The 22182-nt window shown below is 44.7% G+C and overlaps 1 long non-coding RNA gene across 1 annotated transcript in view; it reads left to right on the top strand.

The window, feature by feature from the left end:
* Window positions 1-22182, top strand: part of LOC146544277 (uncharacterized) — a 73716-nt gene that overhangs the window by 2101 nt on the left and 49433 nt on the right. Inside the window, exons 2-7 of the long non-coding RNA XR_014883481.1 lie at window positions 791-1252; window positions 8083-8206; window positions 9349-9454; window positions 9906-10256; window positions 11822-11942; window positions 12037-16919. This is a non-coding gene — a long non-coding RNA (uncharacterized LOC146544277). The remainder of the gene's footprint in view (window positions 1-790; window positions 1253-8082; window positions 8207-9348; window positions 9455-9905; window positions 10257-11821; window positions 11943-12036; window positions 16920-22182) is intronic.

Genomic DNA, 22182 nt, shown 5'->3' with positions numbered 1-22182 from the left:
CAATGTAAACAGCACAGAATGTTCTGTGCCAAAGCCAATTTCTGGCTCCCGGGTGAGAAATGTATTTCAACCACTTGCTCTGCCATTACGAATTGCCATGAAAAATATTTCAGTACTCTATGTTTTAAACAGATGACCTTGGTGTTCTGTCCTGTGGCTCAAACACTGATCCCAACTCCTGAAGAAAAAGGGAGACTGTACTGCACGCACTCAGTGCAGCCCCTGTCCTTGAATCAAAAACTACTAATGTACCACAATAGAGCATTTCTGTTGTGGCAGGGGGGTAGTTTTTAAACTTATAGCAGATTTGGAAAACAACAAATTATGTCTCTCGCTCAGAACTGCCTGTGCTGCACATGCTAAACCTTTATAGTTCCACCCCTGAGATGTGGAATTGAATTAGTAACTTCCCCTAAGAAGGTGAGGGAAACAACAGAAGCAGTGTGACTTCTTGTTGTCCGGCTTAGCTGCATTTACAGAAATATGACAGTGATATTATGAATGGGAAATGGAACTTTTATCTCTAGACTAAGTAGTTAAGCAAATTCAGAAAATACATCTGGGACAACCTGTTCAAGCTAGAGGATTTTTAGAGTCAAAGCAGCCTGTGATGGTCAAATTACAGTCTATTGATGCTGAGTTTGTAATTTTAACTAAGCCTAGTACTCTATTTATTGAATAGTAGTTTGTTAAACCTACAAATTAAGGCTTAGTTAAAGTATTCATCTTCTTAATGGAGTAACATGTTTTGAATCCCGTACCAAGACAATTCTCTATTTTTCTTTTACAGCATCCTACAGTACAGCAAGTGGAAATGCTGTATCTCAGCTGCTATCCCAGTCTCCAATAGTGCTACTACTTTAAACTTGTGGTCAGAAAACCTTAAAATACGTAAGCACTTATGCCTGTTTTCAATATATAGGGAGTATAAGAATAGATTCTAATAATGAAGACTTGAATGGTCTCAACCATGGTTACAAGTTGAAATGAAGTATACTTAAACATACACATTAATTAACTGGTTGTCCCACTTGCAATGGCTGATTCAAATCAGAGAGAGCTATATTGTGGATGGAAAGAAAGAAAGAGAGTGATTCCAGCACTGAATAAACTATTTTTTAGATGTGGTCTGGAAGGTCATTATCTACAGTCATTCTGGAAAAAGACACAATTAACAAGAAAAATGTGGAGGAAAACAAAGGCACTTCATTCTGCAAGAATCAGATGTAGCATAGCATAAAAGGAAAAGATTGTAAGTAGCTCAAAGAATGGAGATCGAATGGGAAATTTGGAAATTTGAGGTGTTTTTTTATTATTATTATTATTTTTATTCTGAATAGATTTAGAGACATGGAGGAGAGTAGTCCAGTAGACTGAAATGAGGAAGTTCTGTTTCTCCAGGACAGAAAAATCGGAGCTGCTAGATAAAAACAGAGCTAAGAAATAACATTAAAAGGAGGGCAAAATGGTATCCAGGATCTTTGTGGGAAAAGACTATAATGAAACAAATTTAAAAGGGAATTCCAATCAGTTTTACATATAACAATGCCACAGCTTTTGTCTTTATGATACACAGTGCTTTGGTATATAATATATGACCAATAAATTCACCAGGATTAAATCATAATAGAACTATACTCTAGTCATTAAACGTAATGTAAACATAATGAAATGGAAACAAATGGATAACTGTTGACGTGATTGCATGAGTTGTATGAGAACAATGAGTTTTTATTTGTGAGAGAAAAACCATCAGTGCCCAGGATATTTGTCTTGACACTGAACAAAATCTGCTATTTTTAACACATCCTGATAAAATCCTTGAAACTGTACTTGTGTATTTGAAAAAAAAAAAAAAAAACAACCATGTTTGTATGGGAATCCCTTGGGTCTCTTAGGTTGCACCTCTCTTAGACCCCATTTAAGGGCTGACTGCCACTGAGGAAGGATCTCTTTCTGGAGAACTCTCCCTTGTGGAGTTTTCCCTGCAAGCCTAGGTCTTCAGAGATGGGTGAGCACCTTTCCTTTTTTCTTTGTAACGTCTTTCCATTATGCTAGTCCCTTGGCTGCTATGCTCCTATGTTGTCCTTCCACCACGTTGACTTTTCTGGTTGTTACAACCATGATACAGAAGAGATACCTGGAAAGAGTGAAAAAGGATGGAGAACACCGCTGGTGGGGAGCTCATCTTGTATGGTCACAACAGCAATGGGAGTTCTTAATTCTGTACTTCATCCAGCTTTGATTCTACTAACCCTAATATTGATGTTTGCTGCTTATAGATAATAAACAATGGTACCTGTAACGACCTTGATAAAGCAGTTTGATCACCGCAGATCTGTCTCAAATTGGGGGACTGAGGGAAGAGATAGCAGATGCCTGGTTCAGCAGTTGAGGGCCAGTTGAGAATGGATCTAGAACCAAAATATGGCTAAGAGTCAATCATCTTACCTCATAAATAGTGAGCAGCCCAAGAGCCCTTTGAGCTTTACAAAGCAATAGGCTGCCCAATAGGATTTGCCCTTGAACAGGGATGTGTCTCAAGATTATGCTTGTACAGATGTCTCTTACACTTTGACCTCAAGGCATCTTGCCAATACAGGTCCTTGATAAGTGATGAATTGTTTTAAGCTTTCTTAACTTTATGAAGATCTTAGATGTGATTGTAAACATTTCTACCTTCACTAGGATTCAACCTTAGACTGATTGTGCATTTGTAATCCCTTAGACATAAACCATTCTCCATGTCTGAGACTGGGAATGGATACAGCCGTACCTCCGCTCCTTATTTCCTCAATTCAAGTTGTTCTGTAAGTAAGGAGGTCCACTCTAAACCTCATGACTTAATGTGAGGACCTCCTGTATTTGTGTTTAAGGCTACTCTCTATCCAACAGATAATCAAGCATATCTAGCCCTCTCAAATCTTGAGTCTCTGTTAAATCACTACATTATACCAATGAATATATTCCTGGTCCTCTCTTATGAGTCAGTTATATAGTGTAGCTGTTTCCATTTGTGATGCAGTGACTGAGGCCGCTCCCAGTTGCCTCGGGAACAGCCTGCTTCACCCTGGCAGTGTAGAGCTCCAAGTGGACACTTACAGCATGGGATTTATGGCTTGGCTCATCACTGTGGCAAGCTGCTAAATAATGAGGGTATGGTACAAATTGGCTGGAGAAGAGGCGCAAAGCCAGAGCTCCACAAGAAACATGCAGGAGGTCTTGCTGACTTACAATGTGTGTTGCACAATGATAGCTGCTACCATAAAGGCAGAGACATGTTGCTCTATTAGATGCAGCATCATGTAAACATTAATTCTGGGGCTCTTCAAATTCATAAGCATAGGGTTGTTTTCTCTGCAAAATAAGCCGCTTTTCTTCTCCACTACTAGAAAGAATGAGTCCACCCTCTTCTGCTATTTCACTTTATCCTGGTGAGCACTAAGACAAAGCAAAGAGGGAGTGAGGAGCTGGCTGTCTGAAGAGCAAAATTACTAAAATGTGTTTTTGCTCTTCAAGCAGTCTGGATGCCACATTCTCACCTGAATCGTGAAGTACATTCTGGGCTGTAGCTGAAGGCCAGCTGTTTCTGATGAGTTGGCAGAAGTCTTTTGGGCAGAGGAGGAACATCAACACCTAGCATTAGCTACCTACACTTCTTCCTAAATCCTCTCAGTTGGCCTGTGATCTGACATGCCACATTGGCACAAACCCAGAAGACATGGCAGAGCTTTTGAATGAGCTTCTAGGCCTCCCAACCACTCATTTCAATGTGTGCTGAATGTCTATGGTGATGGAGGGGATGGCTTTTTGCTTCTGATTGGAATCCTGTTGAGAGCTGAGTGTTACCAGAAGTTGTCACTGCTGATGGATGTTGCCTGTGTGAGAGGAGCTTTAGACTCAGCAATGTGGAGCAGCCACATAGCCCCATGTTGGCAGACTTAGTGGAGAACGTAGCGCTGAAATTCAGGGCAAAAACTGATGACAGTGCCTTTTGCTAAGATAAGAAGAAGCTGAGACCTTTCACCACTTCTTAAGCAGTTGTTTCATATGTTTTCATGTGATTTCCCTTGATCTTCCTCAGGAAGAAGGGAACCTGGGGGCTCTGGGGGCTGCGGGACAACTGTTTGCCAGGAGTTACGGCTCCCTATGGGGCTCAGGAAGATCCTGGCCCCAGTTTGCTGAAGGGCAGCCCCACATTAGGGCATATCTATATGCCTTGGCCATATTACCAATTCCTGGTATGCAGGGCCATTCCCATTCCTGTCCATCGAGATCTCTCAGGGAAGCTGTTCAGAAAGACCTCTGCTTCTGTATAGAGGGCCGCAGCAAAACACAGAACATAGCAATGTTTCCAAGCCCCACTGTGGTCTTTTGACTAGGCATAGGCCCCACAGTTCCCCTGCATGCAGTATGGCAGCCAGGAGTGTGGCTGCAAAACATCAAAGTTAATTAGCATCCAAAAGCAAATAAATCAATCAATGCATCCCCAACCCCCTTAGAAAATCTCATTATTGGGAACCAACCCAGGCAGGGACTCCCAGGAAGAACTACAGAGGAAGAGATTCTCCAAAGCTATAATTTTTAAGGTTGTACCACTTGGAGAATAATTATAACCAGCAAAATGATGTTCACATCTCACATTAATATAGAGTAATGACTGCATGCCTGTAGCCAGCTAACCACAGAACTGAGAAGAGACTGTCAACTCTTCTGTCCTGCCATAATACAAAGCATCTTGGAAATGCTAGCAGCTGCTGCACACCAGCCTCTTGTCATCCCTCCTTCTTAAAGACACAGACTGAGCAGAACAAGCCTCCCAAATATCACTTGTATGGGAAACATCATCATTGATGAATTTGCTTTGCTGGCCAAGCCGAAAACTAATATTTTATGATTTTCAGTGAAGTGGGATTTTAAGATCATTTCAGACATTATAAACACTTTATTCAGAATAAAATTGCTGCTTCCAGTTTTTGGGAAATGTATGAAATTTGGGAAAGAAGTATAGCCCTTAAAGGCATCCATACTCAAGGGGCTATCCTATTGTGCAGCCTGATACCATGCAGGAGAGCTCGAGGGACCCTTACACTGCTTGCTATCTGGGGAGTAAGTTGACTGACTCATAGCTTGTTTTTAGATGTGTGCTCAATTTGCCCTCAGCTGTAGAACCAGGCATCTGCTATCAGTTCTTTCAGTTAACTCCTCTTAATGAGAGACAGTGTTATAAGTATTGTTGCTCATTAAGTACCTAAGCAAGGCCTCATGTGCTAGGCCAGGCCAAAGGAAGAAATGGGGGAAAAAGTGGGGTGAGAGCACAGGTTCCTGCAGGGTGGTATTTCAGTGGTGGTTTGGTCTGCTTATGAATCAGCAGCAAGGTTCTCACATGGGGTTTTGAAAGGTTCCCTTTCATTCTCTCTCTTGTCTGTTGTATTTTTAAGGCCATCAGGAAGACTAAGTGCTGTTATGGTGCTAATTAACTAAATAACAAAATGATAAAAGAGAATTGACCAGAGCCAAGTATTGGAGAATTTAAGGGGTGTTGAAGGCAGAGATTGCTGCAAAAGTGTATCAAGTCAGCAGAGCCTGTGAGGATTTCTGGGAGATCACAGTACCTGCACTGTGGTTTTAATAAACTGGAGGAAATCCAGCTGCCAAACTATATTAACAGCATGAGCATGAGGATTTGCAAATGAAGTTCTGCAAAAATAGCCAATCAGAAATGACGGACATAGTAAAAAAGAATTCAACCTCAGCCAGGAGAGTTATGGGAGAGACAGATTCGGAGGAAATTCTTCTAAGATTATCTGGAAACATGAAATTGTCCTTTCTTACTTGGGATACTGATTGCTAACTGGCCACCTGCTTTACCTCCTTGTAAGCAGAAGCTGGGGCATCCTCATGTGCCCCATGTCACCTAGAGACATGCTCCATAGCTGGAGAGAAGACCAACCAGCACAGGAGCATCCTGCTTGGCAGACATTGAGGGCATTCTTTGGATCGTCAGTAGGGATTAAAAGTAGAGGCGTTCATGCTGCACTGAGGGGAGGTAGCTTCTGCACTTCGCTTCAGTCCCTCTGCAGTCTCCAAACAGCCCAGACTTGTCTCTTGCCCAAAGCTGTCAGCACCAGCACAGGGAGGGGACAGCTTGTTCCTGTCTCACTCCACTAGTCCTCCCTGAGAGACCAAGGGCAGAGAATTGAGAGTGGAAAAGTGGCCTGAGAAATTGTATTCTCACTCCCCAGTTACTGGGAGGCCACTCCCAGGGTCTGTCATCAGCTGATATATTTAGGATAATCTTTACGTTCTGCTGTCTGGTCCAGGGCTGAGAAGAAAAACAGAGAAGGTGTTATCAGCTGCTGGAGGGAGCCTCACCTTTGCTGGGGTTGGTGACATTTATGCAGGGACACCGGCTCTAACTCATAGAACAGAGAACCCAGTTGCTTTGCAGAAAAGTTTCTGGGTGTCCTATGCATTCATAGTGCGAGGCAATAGGCAGTGATTCTCATTTATCTTCCAGAAATCTCAGAAAGCCTGGCAACTGCCTCAACACCATCTCACTCCAGCTGAGAACTGAGGGATTTTGCTGCAAGATCCATCAGAAATCCGTTTGAGCTTTCCAAGCCTGCTGCTTCCTTGAGGAGGGAGAAGCAGGGAGGGAGGCTTGCACTGATTAATATTAGAAGAAACTCCCCTGAAAGAATGATAGATCATGGCTTGGTTACTCCAGAATCTTTTCTTGTTTCTTTCTTTGATGGGAGGAGGGGGACTGGAAACAAAAGGCCTAGGAAGGGGGGAATGGAGGGAGGGGTGTGTTTTGAAATCTGCTTCCTTTTGGCCACGCTTGAACTTCCAAGAGCCTGGCTTTGACTGACGTCCCTAGGAAATGGAAGAGAATACTCCATGCTGAGCCGGCGCTCTGCCCAGCAGAGGAAAGAGGAGGCATCTGACTCCAAAGAGCTGAAATAGATGCCTTCAATGCCTCTGTCATTCAGCATCACAGAGGTGTGCTTGGGTTTACTGTGGGAGCATCCTGCTCCTCCAGGCTTAGAGAGGCTCCTCACCCTGCCTGGGTCAGAGCACCTGGGCTCTGTGTCTACACTCTGCTCTCACAACTTGGTTGGAGCAGACAGGACATATGTTGATGGCTAATGAGAAGGGAATGGAGCAGCCTTTGCAAAACCTAGCTCTGCACTTCCCTGTGGTGCTGTCTGCTGGCGCAGGAGAGGCCACAGACAACCATGACTGACCTCTGAAGCATTTCAGAGACGTTTGCTTTGGGGGCCTGGGAAGGAAATGTGTTAATAAGAGTATCATGCATGCCATGCAGCTGCCCCCCTGCCTGCAGCCCCAGGGAATTGAGCTCTGTGGACATGTGTGGGGCATATGCCAGAACAGAGCATCAGGAAAAAAACGAGAAAACAGCCTTAAAAAGGGAGAGCTGCTGCTTGCATTGCAAGGAGCTGGGATGGGGAGGTTAAAAGGAGGGGAGTAGGGGAGGTAATTAAGATTTAACATTATCTAGAGCTTGCAAATTACCATTAAGAATACAGAAGCATTCTGTAGAGAATCCAGACAGAGTGGGTGCTTAGAACAGCACCCAGGAACGCCATGCTTCTGGTTGTCTCCAAAGAAGCTGTGGGGATGCCTTCTGGGCAGGCACTGACAGAAAAAGGTATTTGTCAGTGGGCTTGCAAGTTTAAAAATGCCGCCTCGCCTTCTGACATCCCTCATATCCCTTATCCAGGGCTGAATTATTGACCTCAGGTTTGCTCTTATGGGCAAATCAAACACTGATTTCTGTTCTTCATTAATAACATTAATCTACTTTATTGGATTCCAGCTAGAATCAAGCTTTGTTGCAATTCCTTGGAGCTTCTAGAGGGCTCTTGCCTTTGGTCTTCAGATTTCCATGGCAGAGCCCAGGATTTCTCCGCAGAGGACTTCTGAGGTTCTTCCCAGCACAAATTAAAGCCTTTTGGTTCATGATGAAATGTTGTTGTTTGTTTGTTTGTTTGTTTGTTTTGCATTGCTTTGCCTTTTCCTAACTAGATTTTGTTTTGTTTTGTTTTTTGCTGTTAGGAGGAAGAGGGGCTTTCATTTACTAGTGGTTTCCCACTCCATTTTTTAATGTTTACCATGGGATATAGGAGGTCAGGCACTTGATTTGCCTACCAAATAATTGTTGGTGTGCCAATTTCTGCTGGTAAGTACTTTCCCGGTGCTCATGTATAACTGTATAACTTAGTAAACCATTAGTGCAGAATATGGACAAACCCTTCTAAGACAAAGTTACAGATTAATTTGCATACAGTTAGGTGAGCCTAGTGTTTTCAGAGGGGAAGGAAGACGCGTATGACCATCCTGCCGAGCATGGACACATACGCTTGTCTTGTTTGGCCTGCAGTAGTGGCCACATTACTTGCATGGAAGAACCCCCACAACCACAGACGACTGCTGCCACTGGCCTCTCACCAGGCCATGCTTGTGCACAGAGAACCCACAGCAGCCCACAAGCTGGGCCTTGTTGTCTTGGGCTCACCTTTTAACCACACCTGTCTGCCATCGCTGCTCAGCCTGGGGAGCAACAGTGGGGGACATTTCCCTTCACAGAGGAGATCAGAGGGTGCGAGTCTTGCTGGCTGCTGTTGTTGCTCCTCTCCCCGTGGGACTTGCCCACCTGCCAACTGCGGCTGAGCATGCTGTGTCCCACCACCCCGCTCCAGTTTGACATGCTACTGGTGATGGATGGCAGGCTGGGGAAGCCCGTGAGGCTTCTCTCACCGTGCCTCAGCCCTGCCAGCATGCTGAAACCCTGCCCTCACTGTTGAGAGACAGTAAGCTTGTGCACGTCTGGCTGAGGACTCAACAATGATAGATAATGCCAATAAGCCCCAGAGCTGCCACAGGGAGGGAGGGTGATTTATCCTCAGTCGGATGGCGGGGCCGAGCGGAAATCCTACGGGAGCTGTGGGGCACACATCAAAACCGCGTGTCACAGCGCCCGCCACACCCGGGGCGCCAGTTCAAAGCCATCACGTGCTGTGGCTGGAGACTGGAGGTGATGCCAGGCTAATGAGTAAATGAAGCAATAAATAACCTGTATGGTCATTACGTACTCCCCCTCTTAGGCGCAGGCCTGCTCCGGCCCTGGTGAGCAAGCACTTCTCGCACCCCATTACTCATGCTGAGCCCCTCGGCCAGAGCCCGGAGCAGCTCAGCAAACCATCCATCTTGGCCAAGCACAGCCCTTTCAAGTTCCCCTGCAGCAGCCGCTCTGTTTATTGTTAAGATGAGCACACAGTTTACATGGACTGTTCTTATTTATCCTTGACTTCTACCTTTTAGGTCATTTCTTTGCACGTCCGGCATTTTTCAATGCTGTCTTGACCAAATTTATATTTATGTCCTTGGTTTTGCTGTCTGAAGCTCCAAGGCCGCCAGCAATGGCAAGGTGAGGTGAGCTCCTGACAGAGGCTTTCTCTAGGCAGGCCTGGGGTCCCTCGGGCAAATTGCTCCTCAGAATGGAGATTTAGGAAGCTGTTGATAGGGGGGGCTTGCGGGGTTGCATGGGAAGGAGTGCAGGGATAAGTGCTGGGTCTGGTGTACCTTCCAGCTGGAGTTGGACATGCAGTGCACAAGAAAGTGGCAGAACAGGAGGTGTCTGGAGACAAGGTGATAGCATTTGTTCCACGTGTTGCTAAGGATTTGGGAAGAGAATTGGTCTGGGTATGGTCTTTCATAATCACATTATTTAAGTTCAAGAGGAGATCAGGTCAAGGATTGTTGTCTTCTCTGGGCTGGTCAGGTAAAATACCTCAGTTTGCTGCTTCTTCCTACTCGTGCGCTCTGGATTTATTACCAGTCTCATCACTTACATTCTCCCTTGCCTCTTTTTACCTCAGTTCTTTGACCAGTGGAACAGCTGAAGGACACTTGCATCTCACTTGTGAAAGTGTTATGTGCTGGTGGAATGCCTCCTGTGGTGGTACCAAAGCAATGCGATGTCTTCACAACACCAGGAGTGTTCCATCAGCCTGAAGGTGTGTCAGTTCCGAGCCAGCCTTTGACAAAACACTCAGACACCAGCAGCACCAAACTCTGCTCTGAATTACAGCCACACAGCCTAGGGTGACCTGCTTTAGCTGCAAGCAAGTCTGCTGATAGGTGGAGAAGGATCCCAGTGATAGCACTGGGATGGTAGCAGCAGGAGAGGCTGTATCTTTGGAGAGGCTTCACCAGGCTGCAGTTACCAGGTATATTTGAGTTGCAGTTATGTCTTTCTGCCTTTCCTCTGGCTATCAGAAAGGGTTAAAAAGCCCTGTGATATAGGTCAGCGCTCACACTGAATCTACACACATCATATATATATACATATATATATCAGGTTTTGGAGGGGAGGTTACACATGCCACTGGCCATAACTCAGACTTTTATTATAATCGTGACCATATGGTTAATGGGACTTAATAAACCACCACTGACCTGGACTCTGTGCGCACAAATCTCTTGCTCTCTTTCTTTTTTAACTCGCTTGTCTGGACATACTATGCCAAGCAGCTGCAATTTGCAGATCGAAGGCACCAGTTCCAGTGGCCAGCAGCTAGTTAATTCAGAAAGAATAAAACCCCAAGAAAGCCATGTTGCAGCACAGCCCATGGGAGACAGGAGCTGACCCTCCCAGGGCAGCTGTTCTGTGCATCCTGTGAACACGAGCCTTAGAAGAGACCAGGGAGGGAGCATCAGCCAGACCCTGCTCCAGCACCAAGGCCCTGGGTAAGTGCCAGTGGAAGCCAGGGAATTAAATCCATGCTTCTCACAGTGCAAGTGAAGAGAGTGTTTAACCAAGCGTTTCAAAAAATGCTTTGGCATTTTGTCAGGCACAAAGCTTTTGATTTAATGGAAATTAGAACTGGGGAAAAACTATTAAATCCTATCTAAAGCATTCTCCTGGGGACCTGGTATAAGATTCATCCAGGCCACTCTTCAAGCTAGTCTTAAAATGACCTTAATGATGGGCATGTGACCCCTGCCTATGAAGTTTTTTGACCATACCCATGCTACCATCTTCCCTGCTTTTAACAGTGCTGCACTGTCCCTGCCCCTGGCCAGCCAGATAATGCAAAACCCTCACCAGGCACAGCTAGCTATCTTCTCACTGGTATGCTGATATTGTTGATAGTGCTTTACAAGATCTCCCTATCCCGAAATTTCCTTTAGCTCAGTTTCCTTACTCCCAGGAATGCTGCTGCCAGCTGATTTTACAGGTGGGAGCCCAGGAGGAGAGGCTCCTCGTCTTTCCTAGCAATCCAAACACGTGTCTTGGAGATGAGAGATCTTGAAACCATAGGTAGTGAGGCATGTGGCTGACATGTAGGGCTGAGCTAGAGTAGAGGTTTTGGTTCATTCCTTTGATCCTGAGTTGATACTTAATGTTTTTATTATTTGATTGGTGTTTTTGTGATTACATGCACCTGCCAATAATGATATCCAGGCCCACGTGTAGGTGGGGTGCTGTTGAAATTAAACTCTCTTCCTTCTTTAAAATGACTGTGTAAACACCAATTCCAGCTCCTTGCCTCATGTTTAGAAATGAGGGCTCCTGATACCGTATTACCCTTTCTGAGCTGCATGTAACAGACCTTGGGGGAGGCTGTTCTGTTCTGCTCTTTTTTTTCTTTTTTTCTTTTCTTTCTTTCTTTTTTTCTCCCCTTTTAAAAATTATTTTGTTTTTATAAAATCATTTTGCATGCTGTTTGGAGAACATCACATCTCTAGTACATTGTATGCTCAAAGCTGTGTTTCTTCTGTCCACAAATAGTTCACATGGCTTCATTTAGGACCCAATCCAAGCACCAGTGGTCACAGCTGGAGACTTTATGATGTCTTTGATGGATTTTGAAGAAGCCTGAGTAGATTTTGGTACATCTTCAATCATGTTGGTAGGTATCAACTGTTACTCATCCCAGAGCTTTGTCTGTCCTGAAATTGGAGGGATTTTTCCTAACCAGTGGCATCTTGGTACTTGGTATCTAGAGGAAGCACCAGAGAAAAGTGGACAGACAGACTGCATCACGATTCAGAAATAAACCTCATTGAACAAGAGCCAGCTGTATGCCCTGATTGCCAAGAAGACCAAAGGCATCCTGTTTTGTATTAGAAATAGTGCAGCCAGCGGTAGCAGGAAGGTGGTTGTCCCTCTGTAGTTGGCTCTGGTAAGGCTGCACCTCAAGTACTGTGTTCAGTTTTGGACTCCTCACTGCAAGGAAGACATTGAAGCCCTAAAGCATGTTCAGAGAAGGGCAACAAAGCTGGTGAGGGATCTGGAGCACAAGTCTTATGGGGATAGGCTGAGATTGATCAGTCTGTCTGAAAGGAGGTTGTGATGTAGTGGAGGTCAGCCTCTTCTCCCAGGTAACAGTTATAAGTTGAGAGGTGATGGCATTAAGTCATGCCAGGGGATATTCAGGTTGGATATTAGGAAAAATTTATTCTCAGAGAGGAGAGGTACTGGATCAGGCTGCTTGGGAGGTGATAGAGTCATTGTTTCTGGTGATTTTCAAGAAACGTGTGGATGTGGCACTGAGAGACATGGTTAGTGGCATGGTGGGGATAAGCTGGATTCAGCCTAGGTGATCTTAGCGGTCTTTTCCAACCATAATTATTCTATGACTGTGAATTGTAAATGGTTATGTCAAAATGTAAGAACCAACGTTCTGTGTGAAGGCTTGGCCTCCAACAGGTGAATTATGAGTGGTGAAACCTTCAATGTCATGAAGAATCTGACACCTGAAGTGAGCCTTCTTGCATACTTCACCCTCAGCTCCTTTCATACAAGGTACCTTTCCCACAGTGATGTCCTCTCCAATGGGAAGTGCCCATCTCTTGGTACATCGGCCCAGTTCCTTTCTTTTGCTTGAAAATCCATCTGAGCAGAGTGCAGAAGCACGCAGAGGTCAGGCATAGAATCTCAAGACACAGCCATGCAGTGCAATGCTGAGCAGCCTGCAGCATGCTCCAGGTCTCTGCCCCACACAGGGGAGCAGGAAGGATCCGTGCACCCTGCAGAAGGAACGTGCCCAGAGGAGCAGGAAGCATGTGTTCCTTGCTCCAAAAATGCTGGTAGTGTTTACAAAGTCAGACACGTCAGCACAGCTATAGTCAGTAAAGTGAGTGTAAAATTGGCCTTGTTACTTCCCAGATCTGAGGGATACGAATCAAATACGCACAGATGGTCGGCCACTTTCCATAATGAAACACGTCTTTATTGTCCCGAGGAAGCTGCATTTCACAACATAAGCATTGGGGCTTACTTCTTTTTTTATATATTTTATTTTCTCTGCAAACTGTGGGCAGTTTTGCCCCTTTCCTTAAATCAAAAATCACGGACGATAAAGACGTGTTTCATTACTGAGAGCTGGCCAAGCATCTGTGTGCAATGGACTTCATTTTCTTCTCTAGGTTGTTGGCACAAACATTCCCAGCCTAAGCCAGAGAGGAAACCGGAGCAAATGCAGGGATCTGAGTGCTCCCAAGTTTGGGGAGCACTCGAGCTCTGTGGCTGATTTTTTTCCGGTCTGTGCTCAGCTGCCACATCCCAAACTTTTAAGGATGTGGGGAAGTGCAGACATGAACTGGCATTGCCAGGTGTGAAATATTTGGGTGCCTGCGCTGCCATGGTTCCCAGAAGAAGCACAACCTCACAGGAAGCGGATGCTGTCCTTTGGGGGTGACTAAATTGGCTGCCTTGAATGACCTGCCTAGAAAATGCATCACGCTAGTGAATCCTAGGAGTTTGTTCATTCCTGCCCTCAGTGATGGGATTGCAGCCCCTGCTGCTGCCTGCACGTTTGGATTCATGCCTCTGAAAGGTCTCATGAGTGCTTGTGTGGAAACATCTTCCCAGAAGCTGATCCTGAGCTCCTTTTCACTGCCAAGGATGTGGTGTGACGTTTGGTCTCCATGCCTTGTGCAGCTCTAGGATCCTCCTAGGATCTTACCTGCCCAGTAGAAATGATGCTGTGCCATTCTGATTTATGCTCCTGACAGAATACTTAACAAATACGCTACTTTAAAGCATTACTGTATCCAGCCTGGGAGGAATCCATTCAGAGACACAGTACAAAGCATATGGCTGCAATGACAGCTCTGGGACCAGGATGTATTTGTCTCTGGTGCAATGGGGTTATGCCTGCAAATATATATTTTGTGAAAAGTAGTTGGCTTTGATGATGCTTAAACAGCCAGTTCTCTTTTCAAGGAAGACACAAAGACTAAGAAATAAAAACAGAAGGAGAAAGGGAGAGTGCCCCAAGAAAAAGACAAGTCATTCTTACCACAAGTAAAAGTATGGGGCTTTTGACCAAGCACAAGAATAATTGGATGCATTATTTTAAAAGCTTTCCTATCTGCATAATGTTGCCTGCCTGCTGGTGGGTTCCCAAACACAACAAATGAGCTGTCTGAGAGGAGAGCAGATTGGGATTCTTGAGAGCTGTGGCTCTGATTCTGGCTTTTCTGTCTGTTAACTCATTGCAGGAGTCAGTGCTGAAGTGGGATACGTGCTTTCCCTTTGCACTGCAACACAGATGAACTTGGCAAGGCTGCATGGATTCATGTCTGTGGTTGTGACCACACTGCATCTTATACCAAGGCCAGTCGCTGGGTCTGCAGCCTTAGCATGGCTTAGCTCCTCCTTGCTCATACCGCAAGTGTTAGTCCTGGCTTTCGTGGTTGTGGTTTCAAAACCTGCCCTGCCCCAGTTCAGAGAGCCAGCTAGCCCCCGTGCCAGTTCCAGACTCCCTCTTCCTGTAATAGGGGAGAGGGATGAGACTTTCCCAGACATTGTGGCAACAGCGCAACAGAACTTCTGCATGAGATCTGTGCCTTTCAGAATCATCAAAATACAACTTCTGATGACAACTTAAAGTATATCAGTGCTTAACCTACATAACTAAAAACAAAGGTAATTGAATCACTGGAAGAATGTAGGTATTGAGCACTTTAAGTGTGCTGTTGAAACGTGCTCTGCTAAATATTGTAAGCGTCTATAAAATACAGCATGTGCCTGTTCAACACTTATATAACTCATCTTGTCTACTTTTTAAACTCCATCTTCTTCTGTCCTTGCCTAAACCCTGGCCCCTTTGAAGGGGCTTGACCATGACAGTTATTCTGGGATTTCCTCCATACAGCATGTTTGGAACAGAAGAAAACTCTGAGAATTCACTGTCTTGTGAATAGCTTTGTTTAAAACCCAAATGATTTCTGGGATAGATTTGAAGAGCAGCTGGTGTTTTGGCTGGGTGTGATGCAGAGCTGAACCTTTGCTCTGGGTCTGGAGGAGTCTGTCCATATCCTGTGACTACATGGGGGAGTAGGCCATCACCTGGGTTGGCAGGTGGCTAGAGTCACCCATGGTTTTGCACAGCTAGTGTATAAGGTTCTGCTGTTGATATTTCTCTGCCAGTGTGGCTTGGGTAGCAACACTGAAGACAACAGCAGTACATCTATGTGATGGTCCTTGAATGGCAGTATAGACTCTGCAGGAGACAAAGTCTAAGCTGGAACCCTGAGGCAACTCTAACCTTGCAGCTAGAGCTAGGAAAACTGCCTTTCTATCACAACAAACAAGTCGTTATGCACTTTTTCAAAATACATATAGCAGTAGATAAGACAGAGAATCCAAATAGGTCCCAAAGGTATTCAGTGTTTTCACATCACCTTCAGTGAAAGAAAAGCCATTTCTGCTGAGGGCAGCTTGCCTTTTCTTTTTTTAGCTTGCAAGCCTTGGCTAGATATAATTGCATGAAATCTTTCATTGTACTTGTGTTTGCAAGATCAAAGCCCCTCAAAATGTTAAAGGAATCTCTACAATAATACCTCTTGGATGCTCACTTTAATAAACAGTTGCTTTTAAAATAAACCAAAAAGAAGGAAGGAAAAAAGCAATGAAACCCTCGTCCTAATGGGATAATGTATTTATTTTCTCTCAGTTATTTTCAGCTCTGAAAGACAAATCTGAAAACTCTCTTTCCTGGATCAAGTTTGTCTCATAACGGGTTGCATTTCTCAGCGATACAAGTAGAAATGGCATGTACCAAAGAAGGGATTTTGGACTGCCTTTGAAGTAGGGCAGATGGCAGCAGAATTATGCTGCCACCAATACAGTGTTCAAGAGGAGCTATGCCAGGCTGAGACACACATTCAACAAGGGCTGTGGTTGCAGCCTCAGTGGGGTCAAAATTTTCCCTCTGGTCCCCAGAAAGATTTGGTGTCAGGTCACTGATGGTTGAGCACTTCTTTCTCAAATAGTTCAAAACTGTTCACTTTGTACACCCTCAGATCTTGCTCCTGTTACTCAGTCCTGCTGGAGGTGAAGAAGTTGCCCTCTCATGTGCCTCTAGCAACCTACACAGTACTGCAGCCCAGCGAGCATGAGAAGCTCCCCATCTGCCAGAGCTTTCTGAGAGAATTGCAAGTGTTCAGAAAACACCCCATGTCTGCAGCATGGCATCATCCATATCCACAGCTTGGTGTTCAAGTTTTTGTTATGGTGATGTCAGAGGGAAAGACTGCTGGAAAAAAATTGTTGATAAACGGTCTCTTCCTAAGCAGACAGAGTGTGCCTGAGTGAATACCATAGAGAAAGTCCTTCTGCCATGGCTAAATTGACAGCAAAACATGCTGAGGGTCAGGCCTTCAGTGGGTGATTCATGACGCAGGGTGTCACATGGATTGAAGATTCTCATCTGAAGGGAATTAGGAGTTTCCAAGGAAGCACAGTCCTTCAGGGCCTCCAGCATTTCCTTGAAGCTTTTGGAGTCTCAGAGCTGCTTCAGACCTGCCTCATTATTCTGTCTCATCACGTGAAATGTCCACCTCAGTTTTGGCAGAAGGTATGGAGGCATCTCATTCAGGTAAGATAAGCATCACCTGTGAACATGGAGCATAGGACTGGCTGCTTCCCTTGTGAGATCTGGCCCTGTGGGACTGCCTGGAGACAGGGCTGGAGGGCTCCCTTGCCCTTGTCTGCCTCCTTCTGAAACCTCTCCCTCTGCCCCTCCTTCCTTTTCACCACCAAACACTTCTCTCCCAGCTAGGTGTTTTCTGATGCTTTGCATTAAGTTCACAATGTAAAATTGGAAAGTACAGAGCCAGTACAAGATACAGTTAAAGTTGTGTGTGTGTGTGTGCATGTCTGTGTATGTGAGCGTTTAATGCAAGGCTTTGCAAAACTATCAAGCACTCTTTAAAGTGCCGTAAAATTTAATGCTCAATAGGGAAGCCTAAACAAATGAAGCTGCACTATAAAATGTTTAGTGTTTCTATTGCTTTCACTTTGAACATGAAGACTTACTGCAATATACAAAGAGGGACCTCTCTGTCCCTTTCCATTTCTCCCTGTGCCTCTTCTATATTTTCTGATTTGCAAAGAATTTATGGATTTTATAAGGGAGTATCTTCAGCTCCCTGTGCTCTTGGTTCCAAAAAACGTGTCTGTCTGTCACTGAAAAGGTCTGCATGTTCTCTTTTCCCTGGGAAATGGGAAAAGGAGTTTAGAAAAGGAGCACTATTCTTTCATCTACACCAAAATTCACTGTAATTAATTATTTTACTGTATATAGTGGCTTCCAGAGCAGCCTGGTACTGCTCATATTCTTGACCTGCTGTGTTTTTTTCTGCTTTTCTTGTGACTTCAAACACAGAGCTCAAAGTGTAATCAGTGGAGATCCAAAGCATGCTCAGTGATACAGGCAGTGGGGTCACTTTTTACCTGTCTAGTGAAAACAACGAAGAGAAAACCTTTTTATTTTTGTCAGTGAACTCAAACATGGTGTGATTTCAGGTTTAGGCAGTTCAGTGAATCATTTGCTTTCATAGGCAATAAGGTTAGGCATCACCTGCAGCACCCTCACTGAGCAGCGATGGCCATCCACTGTCTTTATCTGCACCGTTCTTCCATGGTGACATTGTTCACCTTCAGTATGAAGCTTTCAGTTCTTCCATGGTTTGTGATGTTTGCTTTCTCAGGACAGAGGAGCAAGGCTCAGCTTGGCAGGGAAGCAAACAACACACTTCTAGGTGGCACAGTTGTTTTTCCACTAATAGGTGATAGGGACAAATAAGAGGCAGCAAAGACTGCATGCTATTTTTGTCTCTTCTGGACCAAGGCACAATACCACATGTCTGCATGCTTTCATTTTTGTCCGTGCTGTCATCCCTTTGGAGAAAAAATATAGCCAGATAGATAGTCTTTTTTCAAGTGAAAGGTTTCAGATTACCCCAGATATTTAATGGCTCCTCTTTTTTTAGGCTTCGGAGAAGCCACAGTTCATGGTCTTTCCTATGATTTCACCTGTGTGTTTGAATCTCACCAAGAGAACATTACATATTCTTACAGATGATAGCCTTTCCTCCTGAGTGGAACCCAGTAAACTGGAGTTTAAATCTCCCATACTTGAACACAAATGGAAGAAACTTGTCTGTACTCTAGTTAGCCTTCCATCTGCCTTGGGGCCTGAACTTAGCTGCAGGTTTCAGCATGGGAAGAGGCACAAAGTTCCCATGTGCACATCTGGAATTAAGAGCTGAAAATTGGGCTCGGTGCTGATAACGCTTTATTGACAGGAGATGAAAGTCTTGATTCCAATAACTTTCCGAGCTCCAGTTCCCACTGCTTTACGAGGTGTTACACACTTTGGTACCTTTGAGAGAGAGTTTGCTTCCCCTCCTTCTCTCCCACATCTTTATTGCTTCTGTTCCACAGACTCAAGTCATTAAAGTCTGAAACGCTTCAGACCAGGAGGGTACAGAAACCTCCTTTTCCTGAGCTTCAGGGAGGAGATGTCAGCATCTAGGTTATCTGTATGGGTGGACATGAATCAGCCCAAAACTAGAAACTCCCACAGTACCCAAAAAGAGCACATAGAACATGAGTGGGGGCTAAAACCAAAGAGAAGGAGGGCAAGGAAAATTAAGTACTGCAAGGGACGTGCTTCCACTCTCATTCCTCCCTCCCACAGGTTGCTGCAATAGCAGCACAGTGGATGAGGCAGAGCTCTTATGACCATGACCTGACCCAGAATCAGGGATCTCAGAAGGCTCCAAAATCAGGGGGACACAAGTTGCTTCTTTTGTTCCTATCTTGCAAAGCTCACACTGTATGTATCTACTGGACTTTAGAAAGCTGGGACAGTACCTGCATTCCTATTTCCCTCAGTGATTACATGAGTAACCATCCTCTGTGCTCTAGACATGAGTTGAGGAGTTTCCTCCTGCTTCTCTTGGGCTATCTGGCCATTCAATTCTCTCTCCCATTATCTGAGAATGAGCCCTAATAAGAGTCAGCTGCTGTTAGGAACTCTGGTCTCTAAATCAGTTCTGCATTAACAGCAAAGGATGTGTGAAGGGAAAGTCAGAGGCTGCAGGCCGTTATAATTACAACTGTCAAAACACAATGTTGCTTGGATTGGGAAATATTTTATAAGGTGATTTTTTTTTGTGCAGAAAATGTGTGCTTGCCTGAAGGACAGCTTCTGAGTTTGTAAGTTTTAATTTCTTCCTTATATTCATTTATTTTCTGACAGATACTCTCTGTCTTGAAAATTATTTCCTGTGATTTCCTGGGTACTTTCAAATTTTCTTCAGAAAAGACAATGCCTGAAAAATGAAGTTAAGAATTTTCACCCTGAAATAATATATTTTATCTGAGAAGAAATGAGAAATAGGAATTTTAGCCAGTTAGCATAACTCTTCATTCCTAAAAGCCAATGTCTTCAGTTATTCATCATCACATAATTCTGTATGGGTGCTGTGGGAGTTGTAGTATTAGACCAGCATCTCCTCTGCACATTTTAGCAGCAGCACAAAGAACTCTTTGGCATCCCCCATGAAGTACAGCAATGACACAAATATGGAACGTTTCATAACATAAAATTGAAACACTTTCTATTTTAAAAATAGTTCAGATGAAACTAGCAGTTTCAACATTAAAACCAAGCAACGGAAAACCCCACACACTTTCAGATCTGCTGTAACAGCAGCTCTCTGAGTACACTGTCAGGACTCCTGTCCTAACTGCAGGAAGCTTCCTTGGTATTTATTACAACACCAGAGTTACTGCTAGTGTTAACTAACAGCTGTCACTAGTGATGGGTAAGCTGGCAGCCAGAAGCCTTATCTTAATCATTTGCTGCCTCTTGCTCACCTCCCTTTTCTGGTTTGACTCTGAGCTGAGATTGGCTGCCTAGGGAGGAGCTGGAACTGAAGCCATGGGGTTTACCTGGGCTTCCCCCACTGCTGAGCACCTCATCCCATGTTTATACTTGGCCACAGCACATCTGAAGCCTGTGGAGGAGGAGGTGACTAAAAGTGGCACAAACAGCCAGCTTCCTATGCGAGTTCATAAATGTGTGACTTCCAGCAGGTGCTGGGATGCTGCTCATCTATAGCCCTCCCTTGCTTGGTCTGAAGATCCTTTTTCCTTTGGCAATTATTCCTTTCTGAAAGGGAGTACCAAGGCTTCAGAAAGCTCAGCATCCTCTCGGACCTCGCACCACCCACCCCTCAGCAGTTGACAGCTGCTCTTGCCCCTCCACAAAGGACTGTGTCCTTTGGGAAGCACTGCCACACACACCAGGCCCTTAGGGAAGGCTTCTTAAAAGGTGCAGGGTTGCCTGTCAGCTGACACAGTCCTGATGCATTTGGGACATGCACACCAGCTCTATGGACTGCTTTTCCTTACACTTTCTGCAAGAGGTGATTAGCTTTGACTTGCAACAGATATCACAGAGAGATACAAAATCTAAACAGATCTTGTGTGTTCATTGCAAAAGATCCCCAGAGAGCCTGAGAGTGGAGTCTTTCACGGCCTTCACAGCTTTTATTTTAAGTTTTATATGAGCTTTGTGCTCTTTTCTGGACCTGAGCTGTCTCTGGTCTGTCAGCCACATGGTACAGATGTCTGCATTCATTTGCTGCCAGCATTCTCCCAGGCTTTATTCTGCAAACCTCATCTCCTTGTCCGAGCCTTCATGAGTTAAGGATCCCTTTGAGACAACATGATTATTTTCTTCTGCCTGCGATGTATTCCTTGGCATCTTTTCTGGTTGTGACCATGGGCAGATATCGGTGTCTGACCTGGTTCATCCAGAGGAGAGGACATCACGTGTAGTATCAGCCTTTTCATCAGGAGAGGTGTAACTTTGAACTTCTCATCTCATGGAAAGTTCTACTGTTTCATTTCTGTTCTAAATGACTTCTAATTTGAAATGAGAAAACTACCAACAAGGAAAACCAGAAATGAGATTGCATGTAGACTAGTAAGGCATGTGTGTGTATCGAGCTGGGGTCCCCAGCTTCTCATTAGGTGAGCCAGCTACAGCCCCTGTTGAGAAATACTCTGTCCTCAGCTGCCTTTGGAGAAAGCTGAAGGAGACTGGACAAGGCCTACAAAACAGTCATCGCTAGGGCTACTCACCTACTCTTCTGATGTAGGAATGCAAGGGAATGTGCGTGCTGCACCTCTGCTGCCTGCTCCGCTTTGACAGACGGGAAACACCCCGAAGCAAAATTAAGAGGAGCCCTGTTTATTTTGGGACTGCAGATTAATGTCAAACATGAAGGGAGACAATTATTTCCATTGTGGAAAATGTGGCATTAGCGAACGAGTAGTTCTCTCAGCCTCAGCTTTGTGTTTTTCTTTTCTCTAAGGAAGGTTTTCCTTTTTTTTTTTCTTTTTTTTGAAGAACAGACTTGAATTAAACGGGTAGAGAAGCATTTAAATACAAATATTTGTAAACTCAGTGGTTTTCCTGAACAAAGCAGATCCAGATGACAGACAGTCTGTTGGCTGTGGTATGCCAGTGCCTGTCACACAGCGGTCCCTTTGTTTGGTACTGGGTGGGAGGACAGCCCTGTGTCATGCAGCAGGAGGGAGAGGACAGTGACTTCTAGGTCATTGGAACCAAACTAAGCACCAGGTCATTGGGCAGGTAGGTCCTCAGAACCTTATGGGGTGGGGAACATGGAAACAGGCAGCTTCAGAGGGAACTTTAGCTCCTGCAGGTGTGAGGAAGTGTCCATCAAGCCATCAGAGCAGAGCAGGAATTCTGCAAAATCTTTTTCTGTCTAGCATAAAGCTTGTTGGGTAGATCCTGAACCTTCAGGAGAATGTGGCAA

Source organism: Meleagris gallopavo, chromosome 5 (genome assembly GCF_905368555.1).
Source record: "Meleagris gallopavo chromosome 5, MGAL_WU_HG_1.1, whole genome shotgun sequence".
Classification (NCBI taxonomy): Eukaryota; Metazoa; Chordata; class Aves; order Galliformes; family Phasianidae; genus Meleagris; species Meleagris gallopavo.
This window is presented reverse-complemented; position numbering and strand designations above follow the sequence as displayed.